Genomic DNA, 18,553 nt, shown 5'->3' on the forward strand with positions numbered 1-18,553 from the left:
CCCTCTCCACACTACCTTCGGGCCTGGCTCTGGTCCTCCTCCTGCTCCTTGCACCAAGGCTCCTTCTAGCAGAAACCCGCACAGCACAGGATAGAAAGCATAAAGGAAAAGCCTAGCTCAGAGTATTGGCCACACCTGTCCTTCCCCTTTCTTGGAGTCTTTTGAAACCAGTCCCCACCGTCTCCCCTCCCCCACCACACACATTTCTTTCCTTCAGGCTGAGCCAGGAGCCCTCTATTTGTGTTCATTATCGGACCTCCTCAAGTTGATGTCCTACCTAATATTTGAACTCTCTAATAGGGCCTTTGAATCACCCCCAGGTCCCCAACTCACACCCTGTTCTTTTTCTCACTCTTCCCAAGCAATTACCCCATTCTTTGTCCACACATCCCTTCCAAGCATCTCTATTTCTTCTTGCCTCTGTCATTCATTGCTAATCATCTTTGCTTTCCTGCTCCTAATCCCACACAGATCCCTTTAATCTATCTCTATTCTTCATCATCTCCAAGCCCTGTGGAGCCCAGCATCGCCAGTGAGCCTTTCTTTCCTTTTTCCTAGGTGGACTTCACTGGCCCTATCCTACTGTCTTCAAGCCCAGTCTCCTCCCAGTGGATGGGCCTCTCCTGCAACCTTCTCACACCTCTCAGATCTCATACACTTTTCTTACTCTGTCTCTCATTTCATTTTCCTCTCTCCTTTTTTTACTTCAACTTTTTACACTTCCCATCTTTGTTCCTCTATCTCAAACATTTCTCCCTGAATCTTTCCTTCACTCATCCAATAAACATTGAAGGACCATACAAAGCTAATTAACCTGCTTTTCTATAACGAACAGAGTTTAATAAACTCTTTGTTTTTATTGTGGTACTTCTTGGAAAAAAAAATCTTTTTTAAGTATCTTCCATTTTGTTGGAAACGTGATGGCACAGTAGTTAACCATTCTGCTGCTAACCAAAAAGTTGACGGTTTGAATCCACCAGCCCCTCCTTGGAAACCCTATGGGGCAGTTCTTCTCTGACCTATAGGGTCGCTATGAGTCAGAATCAACTCAACGCCAATAGGTTTGGTTTCTAGATTTTCCATTCTGTTAAATGTTATGGAAAAATCTGTGAACAGCTAATGGTGATGGCTGACAAAATGATGTACGTATTTAATATTACTAAACTGTACATGTGAAGATTGTTGAAATGGCAAATTTTTTGCTATGTATATAATTCTTGGAAACCCTGGTGGCATAGTGGTTAAGTGCTGTGGCTGCTACCCAAGAGGCTGGCAGTTTGAATCCACCAGGCACTCTTTGGAAACTCTAGCGGGCAGTTCTACTCTGTCCTATAGGGTCGCTATGAGTCGGAATCGACTCGACAGTGGGTTTGTTTTTTTTATATATATAATTATCACCCACCACAAGTCTGTCAGTTTGTTCTACTGTGGTACTTGCATGTTGCAGTGATGCTGGAAGCTATGCCAACAGTATTCAAATACCAGAAGTGTCACCCATGATGGACAGGTTTCAGCTGAGTTTCCAGACTAAGCAGACTAGGTGGTCTACTTCTGAAAAAATTGACAAGTAAAAACCTTATGAATAGCAGCGGAATATTGTCTGATATACAGTCGGAAGATGAGTCCCTCGGGTTGGAAGGCACTCAAGATAGGACTGGGGAAGAGCCGCCTCCTCAAAGTAGAATCAATCTTGATGATGTGGATGAAGTCAAGCTTTCAGGACCTTCATTTGCTCATGTGGCATGACTCAAAATGAGGAGATCAGCTACAAATATCCATTAATAATCAGAAAGTGGAATGTATGAAGTATGAATCTAGGAAACTTGGAAGGCATCTAAAATGAAATGGAAGGCATAAAGATCAACATCCTGGGCAGGATGCTAGAAGGAGCCTTGATGCAGGAGCAGGAAGAGGACTAGAGACAGGCCCAAAGGTGGGGTGTAAGGGGACCCAGGTATTAAGTCATGCCAGGGATCGGAATGGGGGACCTGAAAGATGGACTCGTATTAGCCAGACAATCATATGGTCTACTATGCTGGGAATGACAAATTAAAGAGGAATGGTGTTGCTTTCATCATCTAAAAGAACATTTCAAGATCAATCCTGAAGTACAATGCTGTCAGTGATAGCATAATATCCATATGCTGGATTCAGAAGAGGTTGTGGAATGAAGGATATCATTGCGGATATCAGGTGGATCTTGGCTGAAAATACCAGAAAGATGTTTAGCTGTGTTTTACTGATTATAGAAAGGCATTCGACTCTGTGGATCATAACAAATTATGGATAACATTGTAAAGAATGGCAATTCCAGAACACTTCATTGTGCTCATAAGGGACTTGTCCATAGACCAAGAGGCAGCGCATCGAGCAGAACAGGAGGATACTGCATGGTTTAAAATCAGGAGAGGTGTGCATCAGGGTTGTATCCTTTCACCACACCTATTCAATCTGTATGAGAAGCAAATAATCCAAGAAGCAAATAATTCAAGAAATTTGTGGCATCAGGATAGGAGGAAGACTCATTAACAACCTACAATACGCAGATGATACAACCTTGCTTGCTGAAAGCAAAGCTGACCTGAAGCACTTGCTGATGAAGATCAAAGACTACAGCCTTTAGTATGTGTCTTAGCCTGGGTTCTCTAGAGAAGCAAAGCCAGTTAACGTATAAATATAGAGAGAGATTTATATCAAGGAAATGGCTCACGCCATCCCAAGTCCGTGGATCACGATAGAGGCTTCTCCTGATTCATGTAGCCACAGGGGCTGGCGAACCCAAGATCGGCAGATCAGAGAGTAAGGCTCTTGCTCACAGGCTGTGAAGATTGACAAATCCCAAGATCTACAGGCAAGACCACAGGTAAGCTGCTAGCTGAAGTCCCAAAACCGGAGGTCAGACGAACAGGAACCAGCTGCAGAATCCAGACAGAGCAAAAGCCAGAATGTCCGCTTATATTCGATGCAGGCCACACACCAAAGGAAACTCCCTTTCAACTGATTGGCTACTCACAGCAGATCCTGTCATGGAGGTAATCACATTATACGAAATCTCATCATGAAAGTCATCACAACATCATATAACTGCCAAATCACTGAGAATCACAGCCCAGCCAAGTTGACAAACACCTTAACCATCATAGTAGGAATTACACCTCAGCATATAGAATACAAAAATCCTCATGACTGGACCAATAAGTGACACCACGATAAAAGAGAAAATATTTAAACTTGAAGGATTTCATTTTACTTGGATCCACAGTCAACATCCATGAAAGGAGCAGTCGAGAAATCAAACAAAGCATTGCATTGGGCGAATCTGCTGCAAAAGACCTCTTTCAAGTGCTGAGAAGCAAAGTTGTCACTTTGAGGAGGAAGGTGCCCCTGACCCAAGCCATGGTATTTTCAATCATCTTCTATGCATGCAAAAGTTGGAGAATGAATAAGGGGGACCAAAGAAGAATTGATTCCTTTCAATTATGGTGTTGGCGAAGAATATTGAATATACCATGGACTGCCAGAATGATGAACAAGTCTGTCTTGAAAGAAGCACAGCCAGACCGCCCCCTGAAGATGAGGATGGCGAGATTTCATCTCATGTACTTTGGACATGTTATCAGGAGGGACCATTCCCTGGAGAAGGACATCATGCTTGGTAAAGTAGAGGGTCAGCAAAAAAGAGGAAGACCCTTGATGAGATGAATAGACACAGTGGCTGCAATAATGGGCTCAAACATAGCAACAATTGCAAGGACGGTGAAGGACCAGGCAGCTTTTGTTATGTCAGAACCAACTCGACAGCACCTATCAGCAACAGCAAATATTTAGCACACACACACACAAATGTATTTTAGAAAAAAGTCTTCCAGCTCTAAAATTCCATGTTTCTCATTACTTAATGTTTTAGTCATCTAGTGGTGCTAAAACAGAAATACCACAAGCGGATGGCTTTAACAAAGAGAAATTTGTTCTCTCGCAGTCCAAATTCAGGGTGTCAGCTCCAGGGTGCGTCTTTCTCTCTCTGTCGGCTCTGGAGGTAGATTCCTTGTCATCAATATTCCCCTGGTCGGGGAGCTTCTCAGGTGCAGGGACCACGGGTCCAAAGGACTTGCTCTGCTCCTGGTGCTGTTTTCTTGGTGGTATGAGGTCCCCACTATCTGCTTGCTTCCCTTTCATCTCTTGTAAGATAAAAGATGGCACAGGCCACACGCAGGGAAACTCCCTTTACATTGGATCAGGTTGTGACCTGGTAAGGGTTTTACAATTCCACCCTAATCCTCTTTAACATAAAATTACAATCACAAAATGGAGGACGACTACAGAATACTGGGCATCGTGGCCTAACCAAGTTGACACACACATTTTTGGGGGGACATAATTCAATCCATGACACTTAAGTATGTCCAACTTCTCTCCAAGTTCACTACCACCGCCTCAGGATAAGCCACCATCATCTCTCGTCTGAACGCTGGAACTGTCTCCAATATTCCTGCTTTCCATCTTGTCCCTCTACAATTTATTCACCAGAGGGATTGCATTGCAATGAATCACTTTTATATGACCTTTCCAGCCGTGGTCTTGCAACTCCCGTTAAATGACTGCCTGGGGCTACTCAAATAAGTTGTGCAGAAACCTTGAGTAAGTTGGACAGTCAGCTAATGAAAATAAGGTGCATGGGACCCTTGTAGGGGATTGGTCAGTTTGTGGTCTTGCTGGAGGTGGGGGGCCTATGCCTTGAAATTGATAGGGAGCTTGCTATATAATCAGCTTCCCTGACAGAGACACAGAGAGAGAGAAGGAGCTGAAGACAGCGACAGAGGGCACAGCAGCAGCAAGATTGATAGTGGAGCAAGATCGCAGGAATCAGGAGGCTGGCGGCAGCAAGGCCTGAGCAGGGCCCCTTGGCAGCGGCCCAGAAGAAGCTGTCCTGGTTGAAGAACTGTATCCCGAGTTGTTCCTATTACTTCCTAGTTGACCCGGATCCCTGCTTGTAACCTGTTACTTTCCTAATAAACCCCATAAGCGTAGTACAGTTTGTGAGCTCTGTGAGACATCGCAGTGAATTACCAAACCCAAAGATGGGAGGAGGAAGACTGAGGTAAGGTGGAGTAGTTGGTGTTTGAGATGATGGAGTGGTACAGCAGTTTGGAGGAGTTGGACACTTGGGATATCTTTAACCTCCGCCTCATAACAACCAGTTTTGTGGTGATTCTTATCAAAGAAATTTTTCATTCAGGGGTCTTTCTTTACAAACTCAGATCTTGTCACTTCCTGGTTAAAATCTTTCAGTGGCACCCTTTTGCTCCTATTGCTCCATAGGATTTGGCAAGGAAACTCTGTACCATGGTTTACCAAACTCTGTGCTCTAGCCACAGGAACATTCTCTCTGTTCCTGAAATGTATCACATTCCTTCCCACCAAAGTGCCTTTGCACAGTCTGTTCTCTATGCCTGGATGCTCTTCCTCATCTACCACCCCCTTACCACCTCCCTCCCCGGGCACCTTCATTCTTTAGCTTATCAGCTCCAATATCACTTCTGGGAAGTCTGGCCTGACCACCCCACCCAGACTGAGTCAGGTTATTTGCTGAGTGCTCTCACAGGTATCTGTGTTTTTTCTATCAAAGCTCTTATCATAGTGTAAAACTATTTTGTGTGGTTATTTATTCAATGTCAGTCTCCCTATTGTACTGTAAGTTCCAAGAGGATAGAGATGTCTCTGGATTTTTTTTTTTTTTTTTTTTTTTTTTACAAATAATTATTTGATGGGATCAAATAATTATTTGACACAGGGAGTTGCCATGAGTTGGAATCGACTCAAAGGCAATGTCTTAGCCATCTAGTGCTGCTATAACAGAAATATATATCACAAGTGGGTGGGTGGCTTTAACAAAGAGAAGTTTATTTTCTCACGGTCCAGTATGCTAGAAGTCCAAATTCAGGCACCAGCTCCAGGGAAAGGCTTTCTCTCTCTCTGTGTCTTTTTCTCTCCCTCTCTGTCTCTCTCCCCCTTTCTCTCTCTGCTGTGGCAGAAGGTCCTTGTTATCAGTCTTGCCTTGGACTGGGAGCATCTCAGCACAGGAACCTCAGGTCCAAAGGACAGGCTCTGCTTCCAGTGCTGCTTTCTTGCTGGTATGAAGTTCCCAACTCTCTGCTTGCTTCCCTTTCCTTTTTATCTCTGGAGAGATAAAAGGTGGTACCGGCCACACCCCAGGGAAACTCCCTTTACATCGGATCAGGGATGTGACCTGGTAAGGGTGTTACATCCCACCCTAATCTTTTTTAACCACAGTCAGAGATTATAATTTATAACACATAGAAAAATCACAAAATCGAGGACAATCACACATGGCCTAACAAGTTGACACATATTTTGGGGGGACATAATTCGACCCATGACAGGCAACTAACAACATCAACAATTATTTGATGAATGAATAAGTAAATTGCAAATAACCAATATTTTCATTCATTTATGCAACAAATATCTTCCCAGTGCCTATAATGTACTATGCTGGAACTGGGGATACAGTTGTGAATAAAACAGATAAGGGCACTGCCCTCATGAAGTTTATATTCTAGAGGGAGAAGGCAGGCAATAAAGACATAAACATATTGTTAAATGAAATAAAAATGGAGTAATTGTTTCAATCGTAAATTGTGTGAGTCAATCAGAAATGAGCTTCTTTGCTTCCACTTTTTTTTCAATATGTGTTATAAATAATATATAATCACCCCCAGGGGTATATAAATATTATGTGTTACAAATCCTATCTCTATGATGTTAATGAGGTGGGATAGGCGGCAGTTACGTTAATGAGGCAGGACTCAATCTACAAGATTGGATCGTCTCTTAAATCAATCTCTTGAGATACAAAGAGAGAAGAAAGCAGAGAAACTGGGGACTGCACACCACCGAGAAACAAGAGCCAGGAGAATAGCACGTCCTTTGGACCCGGGGTCTCTGAGCTGAGAAGCTCTTTGACCAGGGAAGACTGATGAAAAGGACCTTCCCTCAGAGCTGAAACAGAAAGCCTTCCCCTGCAGCTGGCACCTTGAACTCAGACTCCAGTCTCCTAGACTGTGAGAAAATAAATTTCTGTTTGTTAAAGCCACACACTTGTGGTATTTCTGTTATAGCAGCACTAGATACCTAAGAGAGGTTTGTCCTGAGTTAATCTCTTACAAGATATAAAAAGAGCAGATTAGGCAAGCAGAGATTGGGGAAGAAACATGACAAGCCACACGAAGGTTACCCAGGAACACAGCTCAGAAGAAACAAGGACCTTCTTCCAGAGCCAACGGAGGGAGAAAGCCTTCTTATAGAGCAGCGCGGTACAATGGATCGCTTTTGTGTAGCCTTTCTCACTACGGTCTTGTAACTCTCACCCAAGTATTGGGTGGGACTGTACAAATAAGGTAATTGTGACCCGCCAACGGGGTTGTTCAGTTTTGCCATTCTGCTAAGCTTAAAAGAGAGTCAACTCCAGAGCAGGAGAGGATCTCACCACCACCAAGGAAAAAGAGCCAGGAACAGAGCGCATCCTTTGGATCTGGAATCCTTGCACTGAGAAGCTTCCAGACCCAGGAGACAGAGAGTGAGCACGAGAGCTGTAATACTGAAAACAGTGAGAAGCAATGGCAGATAAAAACAGTGGCAGGAGAGCCCTGCAGGAGATGGTGTGGTGAGCTTCCTGGCCCGTGGAGGGAGAAAGCTGAGTGCCTTCAGTCCAGAGGCTGGCTAGCAGAGTAGGGTGCCTCTGGGCACTTGGTGGAGCTAGGTTTGCTGACCCACAGAGCTAGTGCTGAGCTCCTTCTGGCCGAGGCCTACTGGCGGAGCGGGGTGCCTCAGGGTACTTATCAGGGGAGCTAAAAGAGCTTTGTAACTCTTGCTTAAGCAGGGCAGGGGGACTGCCCACGGGCACGGGTGAGAAGAGGGTGCTCTGATAGAAAAACGGTATCCTGAGTGTTCCTGAACCTGAACTGAAACTGTAACTGTAACTGTTACTGCCCTAGTAAACCCCATAACCATAATTATTGTCTGTGAGTTTTGTGTGGCCATTGCAATGAATTATCAAAACCAGCAGAGAAGTAGAGAGTGCTGTGGGAGGGATGACTGGTATTAGAATTGGTAAAAAAAAAAAAAAAAAGTTTGGAGGATGGAGGCACGTCTGACCTCTATCTCATAGGAATCAGCCTTGGGCTGTCGATCTTTATTCTTCTCCCCCCTCGTGAAGTTAAAGGAGATGAGATGCCGCCCCCACGCCATTTTTACTAGCCAGCATGCTGAATTGAGACATCTAGCCTCCTAAACTTTGAAAAAATAAATTTCTGTTTGTTAAAGCCACCCACTTGTGGTATTTCTGTTATAGCAACACTAAATAACTGAGACACTCCCTCTTTCTACAAAGCCAGTATTGTCCTGATACCAAGCCAGACAAAAACACCACAAGAAATGAAAACTACATACCAATATCCCTTATGAATATAGATGCCAAAATTCTCAACAAAACTCTAGCATACAGAATCAAAACAGAATTATATATCACGATCAAGTTGAATTTATGCCAGGAACGCAAGGTTGGTACAACATTAGAAAATCAGTCAGTGAAATGGACCTCATTAATAAAACAAAGGAAAAGAAACACAACATCATCTCAATCGATGCAGAAAAGGCATTTGATAAAATCCAGCACCCTTTCTTGACAAAAACTGTTAACAAGGTAGGAACAAAAGGGAGGTTCTTCAACATAGTTAAGTGCATTTATGAAAAAGCAACAGCCAACATTGTACCCAATGGAGAAAGACTGAGAACTTCATCCTTGAAAACAGAAACAAGACAAAGATGCCAAGTCTCACCACTCATATTCAATATTGTACTAGAAGTCCTAGCCAGAACAATAAAGCAAGAAAAAGAGAAGATATTCAAACTGGAAAGGAAGAGGTAAAACTATCACTATTCTCAGATGACATAACCCTATACATAGAAAATCCCAAAGAATCTACTAAAAAGCATCTAGAACTAATAGAAGAATTTAGCAGTACACAAAAATCTTTGGGTTTCTACACACCAGCAATGAGAAATCTGAAAAGGAGATTAAGAAAACAACTCCATTTACATTAGCATCTAAGAGAAGAAAATATCTAGGAATAGATTTACTCACACAGAGAGAAAAACTTGTACAATGGAAATCATAAAACACAGTTGAAATCAACTAAAGAAGACCTAAATCAATGGAAAGATGTTCTGTGCTCATGGATTGGAAGACTTAATATAGTCAAGATGTCCATACTACCCAAAGTGATCTGTGCAACACGATCCCGATCAAAATTCCAGCAGCATTCCTTTACAGAAATGAAAAAACTAATACTCAATTTTATATGTAAAGAGACCTCTAATAGCCAAAGCAATTTTGAAGAACAAAGTAGAAGTCCTCACACTTACTGACTTCAAAACATATTACACAGATACAGTTATCAAAACAGCCTGCTATTGGTTTAATGACAGATACATAGTCCAATGAAAAATAATTGAAAACCCAGAAATAAATCCAAACATCTACGGTCAAATAATTTGCAAGAAGGGAGCCAAAGCCATTCAATGGGGAAGGAACAGTCTCTTCAACAAATGGTGCTGGGAAAACCGGATGTCATGGATTGAATTATGTCCCCCAAAAATATAAGTATAAATTTGGCTAGGCCATGATTTTCAGTATTGTGCGATTGTCCACGACTTTGTCATCTGATGTGATTAACAACAAAAAGACAAATAACCAATCAAAAACTGAGCAAAGGACATGAACAGAAACTCACCAAAGAGGATATTCAAATGGCTGACAGGCACATGAAAAGATGCTCAATGTCGTTAGTCATCAGAGAAATGCAAATCAAAACCACAATGAGATGGCATTTCACTCCCGCTAAGATGGCTAAGAAGAAAAGAAAATAACAAGTGTTGGAGGGAATGTGGAGAAATTGGAGCAAATGGTACAGCTATTGTGGAAAATAGCCTGGTGGTTCCTTAAAAAACTAGAGATAGAGCTGCCATATGACCCAGCAATTCCACTTCTAGATATATACCCTAGGGATCTAATGGAAGTGACATAAACAGACATATGCACACCTATGTTCATTGCAACATTATTTACAATAGCAAAAAATGGAAACAACCTAGGTGATCATCAACGGATGAATGGATAAGTAAAATGTGGTACATACATATTATGGAATACTGCTCAGTGATAAGGCAAAATCAGTTCCCAAAACATCTTACAATGTGGATGAATATAGAAAACATTTTGTTGAGTGAAATGTCAATCACCCAAAAAAATATAGTCTGTTCTCACTTTTAGGAAATGACATGAATAGGCAAATACACAAAAATTAATGTTCATTAGTGGGCTCAAGCATAACAATGATTGTAAGGATGGCACAGGACCGGGCAATGTACCTAACAACAACAAGTGGTTACCAGGGGTGGGGGAGGAGTAGAAGAGAGGAATACTCCCTAGGTGGCAGTCAGTTCTTGTTTATAGTAATGGGAAAGGTGGCACCAAATATGGGTGAAGTTTGCACAGCATGACTGGTGTAACAGATGTCAATAAACTGTGCATAGGGAAAAGGAATGAATGGGACAAACGGATAAGCAATGATCTTACAACAATAACAACAACCAAAAAAGGAGTGGGGGGCTACAGATGCTGATACTAATTCGACATAACCAATCACCTAATGGGATTTAGTTCTCCTGGTTTGGGGGCTGTCTTTGCTGTCTAGTGCTGCTATAACAGAATACCACAAGTGGATGGCTTTAATAAACAGAAATTTATTCTCTCACAGTTCAGGAGATTAGAAGCCTGAATTCAGGGCACCAGCTCCAGGAGAAGGCTTTCTCTGTATGTTGGCTCTGGGGGAACGTCTTGTTATTAATCTTTGCCTGGGTCCACGAGTTTCTCAGCACAAGGACCCCAGGTCCAAAGCACACACTGTACTCCTGGCTCTTCTTTTTTGGTGGTAGAAGGTCCCTCCCTTTCTGCTGGTTTCTCTCTTGTAAGACAAAGGGCGATGCAGGTCACACCAGAGGGAAAGTCCTTACATCAGATCAGGGCTGTGACCTCAGTATGCGTGTTGCATCCCACCCTAATCCTCATTAACGTGACCTAATCCTGGCTTATTAACATAATGGACAACTCACTCCCAGATGGGACCATAACTACAGGCATAGAGGCTAGGATTTACAACACAGCACAAAATGGAGGATAATCAGATCACAAAATGAAGGACAACCACACAGTGCTGGGAATCATGGTGTCTTAGTCATCTAGTGCTGCTATAACAGAAATACAACAAGTAGATATGGCTTTGACAAAGAGAAATTTATTTCCTCACAGTAAAATAGGCTAAAAGTCCAAATTCAAGGAGTCAGCTCCAGGGTAAGGCTTTATCTGTCATCCTGGAGGAAGATTCTTTGTCATCAATCTTCCCCTGGTCGAGGAGCTTCTCAGGTGCAGGGACCCCAGGTCCAAAGGACGCACTCTGCTCCCAGTGCTGCATTCTCGGTGGTATGAGGTCCCCCTATCTCTCTGCTTGATTCTTTCTTTTATATCTCAAGAAATTGCCTCAAGACACAATCCAATCTTGTAGACTGAGTCCTGCTTCACTAACACAACTGCCGCCCATCCTCCCTCATTAACATTATAGAGGCAGGATTTACAACGTTTAGGAAAATCACACAATACCAGAAATCATGGCCCAGCCAAATTGATACACACATTTTTTAGGGGACATAATTCAGTCCATGGCACATAGCTTAGCCAAGTTGACACATATTTTTTGGGGACACAATTCAATCCATGACAGGGGCTTAGGGCTGTGGTCTCTTGGAACAATCCAATCAATTGGCATAATATAGTTCTTGAAGTTTATGTTCTACCTCCCAGTATGGTAAGTAGTGTCTGGGGTCTTAAAAGCTTGTAAGCAGCCGTCTAAGATATAACTATCAGTCTTTATTCATCTGGAACAAAAGATTCATTTGCATTGGGCAAACCTCCTGAAAAAGACCTCTTTAAAATGTTAAAAAGCAAAGATGTCACTTTGAGGACTAAGGTGTGCCTTACCCAGGCCACAGTATTTTCAATCGCAGAAGAATCACAGAAGGAACCGGACTACAGAATGAGTTATCTACGTGAATCACTGCCTTCTCCACTCTGAGACCAGAAGAACTAGATGGTGCCTGGCTACTAATACTGAACATTCTGATTAGGAACACAACAGATGAAACCTGAAAAAAAGGGAGAAAAATGGGGGAACAGAACTTCAAATTCTTAAAGAATCTAGACTTACTGGACCTACTGAGGCTGGAGGAGTTCCCAACACTATGGCCCTCAGTTGCTCTTCAAACCTTGAATTGAAACTATCCCCTGAAGTTACTTTTAAACTAAGTAACAGTTTAGTCCAAAGAATAAAGATTGTCACACTTGAGTATTGTGTTTCATGAAAAAAAAAAAAAAAAACTATTTAAAACCAAAGGGTCAACAGCTATTTTAAAACATGGATGAGAAGGTTGGGGGACAGGGAGATTAAGTAAATGAAAGTGAAACAACTAGAACAGAAATAAGGAGAATGTGAATAATGTAACCAGTATCAATGATCATTATGTCTAGAAACTGTGTAAAGGGAGTGGGTTTTACTGTGTAAAACAGAACAGAACACTGCCCAGTCCTGCACCATCCTTACAATCGGTGCTATGTTTCAGCCCATTGTTGCAGCCACTGTGTCAATCCATCTCATTGAGGGTCTTCCTCTTTTTCGATGACCCTTTACTTTACCAAGCATGATGTCCTTCTCCAGAGAATGGTCCCTCCTGATAAACATGTCCAAAGTACATGAGATGAAGTCTCGCCATCCTCACTTTCAAGGACCATTCTGGCTGTATTTCTTTCAAGACAGGTTGTTCATTCTTCTGGCAGTACACGGTATATTCAATATTCTTTGCTAACACAATTCAAAGACGTCAATTCTTTTTCAGACTTCCTTATTCATTGTTCAGCTTTTGAATGTATATGAAGCGATTGAAAATACTTTGACCTGGGTAAGGCACACCTTAGTTCTCAAAGTGACATCTTTGCTTTTTAACATTTTAAAGAGGTCTTTTTCAGGAGATTTGCCCAATTTAATGAGTCTTTTGATTTCTTGATTGCTGTTTCCAGGGGTGTTGATTGTGGATCCACGTAAAATGAAATCCTTCACAATTTCAATATTTTCTGTTTATCATGATGTTGCTTATTTGGTCCATTTGTGAGGATTTTTTTCTTTATGTTAAGGTGTAATCCATACTGTAGGTTGTAGTCTTTAGTCTTCATCAGTAACTGCTTCAAGTCCTCTTCACTTTCAGCAAGCAAGGTTGCGTCATCTGCATATTGCAGGGTTGTTAATGACTCTTTCACCAATCCTGATACCACATTCTTCTTCATATAGCCTGGTTTCTCTGATTATTTGCTCAGCATACAGACTGAATAAGTATGGTAAAAGGATACAACCCTGACACACACCTTTCCTGATTTTAAATCACACAGTATCCCTCATTCTGTCTGAACGATTGCCTCTTGGTCTATGTACGGATTCCTCACGAGCACAATGAAGTGTTCTGGTATTCCCATTCTTTGCAATATTATCCGTAATTTGTTATGATCCACACAGTCGAATGCCTTTGCATAGTCAATAAAACACAGGTAAACATTTTTCTGCTTTCAGACAAGATCCATCTGACATCAGCTATGATATCCCTCATTCCACGTCCTCTTCTGAATCTGGCTTGGATTTCTGGCAACTCCCTGTCTATGTACTGCTGCAACCAATGTACTACGGCAAATTAGATTATAATATTCCTTCAAAGAGCTTTGTTCTGATTGGTTTAGTGATAAATACGTGCTTATATAAATTTAATGGAAACCCTGGTGGCATAGTGGTTAAGAGCTATGGCTGCTAACCAAAAGGTCAGCAGTTCGACTCCACCTAGGCGCTTCTTGGAAACCATATGGGGCAGTTCTACTCTGTCCTATAGGGTCGCTGAGATGGAATTGACTGCAACGGCAAAGGGATTTTGTTTTTTTTAATATTACCAGGAATTAATGAAAGTGTATCTGTAGTGACAAAGGTTTTTATCTTCTGTACTATGTCAGACTAAAGGTAATTTCTGAAATCTTTTTAAGTAACTTAGGCAAGATTGAGATATGGGATGTGTTTTATTAAGGGAAAAAGGAGTAATTTTTTATAAAGTGAAAAATTGGTAGTTCTAGAATGAGAAAAATGGAAGCATAGGACAAACCGAGGTAGAAAAACATTTTTTTTTAATTAGCGAAGATTTTATGGTTTTATCTATAAAGAAACTTTATGTTAAAGAAGAAAAGGCTAAGCTGCTTACCAAGAGAATAGTGAAGAGTCAAGGGACCCTTCCTTGGGTGGAGATCTTTTAAAGGTATTAAAAAATAACATATATAAGGTAGATATTGAGGGAAAATGCTGTTTTAATACAGTGATGGGAAATTAGATGGATCCCCAACATGAACCACAAACAAGCACTTTTTATTGTAGAGGAATTTAAAAAAAACAAAAGATAAAAATCACAATGGATGCACCTGTTTTCACCCCTCATCTCTGACTTCAAGTTATATCCATATCAACGAATTCGTCAGGTTGAGTAGAGACTTTGTGATTTCCAGAAACTAGTTAGTAAAATATTAAAAGGGCTAAGGTTTAACTGGAACAACTATGGGAAATGATAAAAGTTTGAATGAAAATTTAGAACATTTAAACAAATTTTATCTCAACAGTAATTACGTTTTTGGTATACAGACTTAAAAATCATTTCCAAGATTTTTAGTTAACTCAATGATCTTAAATTGAGTTAATGGCTATTCATTATAATTTCAGTTTATGTACTTTTGCGTTTTTATTCCCATAAAGAATATATATATATATATAATTGGGATTGCTAATATATGTTTTCATTTTTGCCACTTTAAAAAATTGTACTATAAGAGATATGTAATAAAGACAGAAAGCTCTATAAAAGGGAATTTTGATATGACCAAAGTTTTCATCTGTCGTGGCTAAAGTTTAATTGGTTAATTTATGAGATTTTATAGAGCTTTAGTATCAAAGAGTATATAAAGCTAAAAATTGGGTTTGTCTCTGTCGAAATGACAAAATTTTCTTTAATTACTAAACTAAAGGTGGTAAAGGGTTAATTTCTGTATAATCTGCCTAAAAGGCAAAGGTTCTGTGGCTCATTAAAATAAGTTGAGTTTGTTATGTTCTTGAAAACCAAGCCTCATGGCTTTTAAAAAGCTATGGTTTTTACTTTCAAAAATTTTTATTACCACTTTGGTTAAATAAAAAAAAAAAAAATAGCTACCTAAATATTGTTTCTTGGTGACCTGTGGGTGACCTGTGATAAACTCCGAAACTTCATGAAAATCCACAAGCGATTTGCTCCTGCTTTGTAGGAGGAAAGTGCTGGAAACAAAAAGGCTCATTTGCTGTGCTACGAGTTGCATGAAATGTGTTGTCAAACCAAGAGAAGTGCCTAGTTTTCTTTGGGTCAAAATTTTGTATGAGTGTAGTGTCTTCTGTGATGTTTTGCCTAATATTGGACGACAAGATTTTTTTTAATTGCAGATTTACTTAGAAATTCACATAGTTTACCTATGGAGTTTTATTAATATTCAGATATTTGTTGTTGTTAGGTGCCGTCGAGTCAGTTCCAACTCATAGCGACCCCATGCACAACAGAATGAAACACTGCCCAGTCCTATGCCATCCTCACAATCCTTGTTATGCTTGAACCCATTGTTGCAGCCACTGTGTCAGTCCATCTCATTGAGGGTCTTCCACTTTTCCTCTGACCCTGTACTTTACCAAGCATGACGTCCCTCTCCAGGGACTGATCCCTCTTGACAACATGGCCAAAGTATGTAAGATGCCGTCTCACCATCTTTGCTTCTAAGGAGCATTCTGGTTGTACTTCTTCCAAGACAGATTTGTTCGTTCTTTCTGCAGTCCATTCAATATTTGTCACCAACACCGCAATTCAAAGGCATCAATTCTTCTTCAGTCCTCCTTATTCATTGTCCAGCTTTCACATGCATATGATGCGACTGAAAATACCATGGCTTGGGTCAGGTGCACCTTAGTCTTCAAGGTGACATCTTTGCTTTTCAACACTTTAAAGAGGTCCTTTGCAGCAGATTTGTCCAATGCAATGAATCTTTTGATTTCTTGACTGCTGCTTCCATGGGAGTTGATTGTGAATCCAAGTAAAATGAAATCCTTGACAATGTCAATCTTTTCTCCATTTACCACGATGTTGCTTATTGGTCCAGTTGTGAGGATTTTTGTTTTCTTTATGTTGAGGTGGAAGGCTGTGGTCTTTGATCTTCATCAGTAAGTGCTTCTAGTCCTCTTCACTTTCAGCAAGCAAGGTAGTGTCATCTGCATAACGAAGGTTGTTAATGAGTCTTCCTCCAATCCTGATGGCCCATTCTTCTTCATGTAGTCCAGCTTCTTGGATTATTTGCTCAGCATACAGATTGAATAGGTATGGTGAAAGGATACAACCCTGATGCACGCCTTTCCTGACTTTAAACCAATCAGTATCCCCTTGTTCTGTCTGAACAACTGCCTCTTGATCTATGTACAGGTTCCTCATGAGCTCAATTAAGTGTCCTGGAATTCCCATTCTTTGCAATGTTATCCATAATTTGTTATGATCCACACAGTCAAATGCCTTGCATAGTCAATAAGACAGGTAAACATCCTTCTGGTATTCTCCGCTTTCAGCCAGGAGCCATGTGACATCAGCAATGATATCCCTGGTTCCATGCCCTCTTCTGAATCAGGCCTGAATTTCTGTCAGTTCCATGGTTCCATGTCCTCTTCTGAATCAGTCCTGAATTTCTGGCAGTTCCCTGTTGATATACTGCTGCAGCCGCATTTGAATGATCTTCAGCAAAATTTTGCTTGTGTGTGATAGTTCAAATCCGCCAGGTGCTCCTTCAAAACTCCACGGGGCAGTACTACTCTGGCCTATAGGGTCGCTGTGAGTCAGAATCGACTCCACGGCATTGGGTTTTTAGGTGATAGTAATGATATTGTTCTGTAATTTCCACATTCAGTTGGATCGCCTTTCTTGGGAATAGGCATAAATATGAATCTCTTCCAGTCAGTTGGCCAGGAAGCTGTCTTCCATATTTCTTGGCATAGATGAGTGAGCATTTCCAGCACTGCATCTGTTTGTTGAAACGTGTCAGTTGGTATTCCATCAACTCCTGGAGCCTTGTTTTTCACCAATGCCTTCAGAGCAGCTTGGACTTCTTCCTTCAGTACCATTAGTTCCTGATCATATGCTACTTCTTGAAATGGTTGAACATAAACTAATTCTTTTTGGTATAATGACTCTGTGTAGTCCTTCCATCTTCTTTTGATGCTTCCTGCATCGTTTAATATTTTCGCCATAGAATCTTTCACTATTGCAACTCAAGGCTTGAATTTTTTCTTCAGCTCTTTCAGCTTGAGAAACGCTGAGCGTGTTCTTCCCTTTTGGTTTTCCATCTCCAGCTCTTTGCACATGTCTTTATAATACTGTACTTTGTCTTCTCGAGCTGCCCTTTGAAATCTTCTGTTCAGTTCTTTTACTTCATCATTTCTTCCTTTTGCTTTAGCTGCTCGCTGTTTGAGAGCAAGTTTCAGAGTCTTCTCTGACATCCATCTTGGTCTTTTCTTTTCTTTCTTTCCTGTCTTTTCAATGACCTCTTGCTTTCTTCATGTATGATGTCCTTGATGTCATTCTACAACTTGCCTGGTCTTCAGTCATTAGTGTTCAATGCTTCAAATCTGTTCTTCAGATGGTCTCCAAATTCGGGTGGGGTATACTCAAGGTCATATTTTGGCTCTAGTGGACTTGCTCAGATTTCCTTCAGTTTCAGCTTGAACTTGCATATGAGCAATTGATGGTCTGTTCCACAGGCGGCCCCTGGCCTTGTTCTGACTGATGATATTGAGCTTTTCCATCATCTCTTTCCACAGATGGAGTTGATTTGATTCCTGTGTGTTCCATCTGGTGAGGTCCATGTGTATAGTCACTGTTTATGTTAGTGAAAAAAGGTATTTGCAATGAAGAAGTCATTGGTCTTGCAAAATTCTATCATTCGACCTTTGGCATTGTTTTTATCACCAAAGCCATATTTTCCAACTACTGATCCTTCTTCTTTGTTTCCAACTTCTGCATTCCAATCACCAGTAATTATCAGTGCATCCTGATTGCATGTTCCATCAATTTCAGCTGCAGAAGTTGGTAAAAATCTTCAATTTCTTCATCTTTAGCCTTAGTGCTTGTTGCATAAATTTGAGTAATAGTCGTATTAACTGGGGGGGACGCAGGGATGCAATGGTTGTTGGGACTAAAGGGAAAGTTTGGATGAGAATTGAAAATTTTAAACATATTTTATATGAAAGTAGTTGCATCTTCCTTACCTGAATGTATTATTGGTATGGAT

This window comes from Loxodonta africana, chromosome 18 (assembly GCF_030014295.1).
Source record: "Loxodonta africana isolate mLoxAfr1 chromosome 18, mLoxAfr1.hap2, whole genome shotgun sequence".
NCBI classification, from domain to species: Eukaryota; Metazoa; Chordata; class Mammalia; order Proboscidea; family Elephantidae; genus Loxodonta; species Loxodonta africana.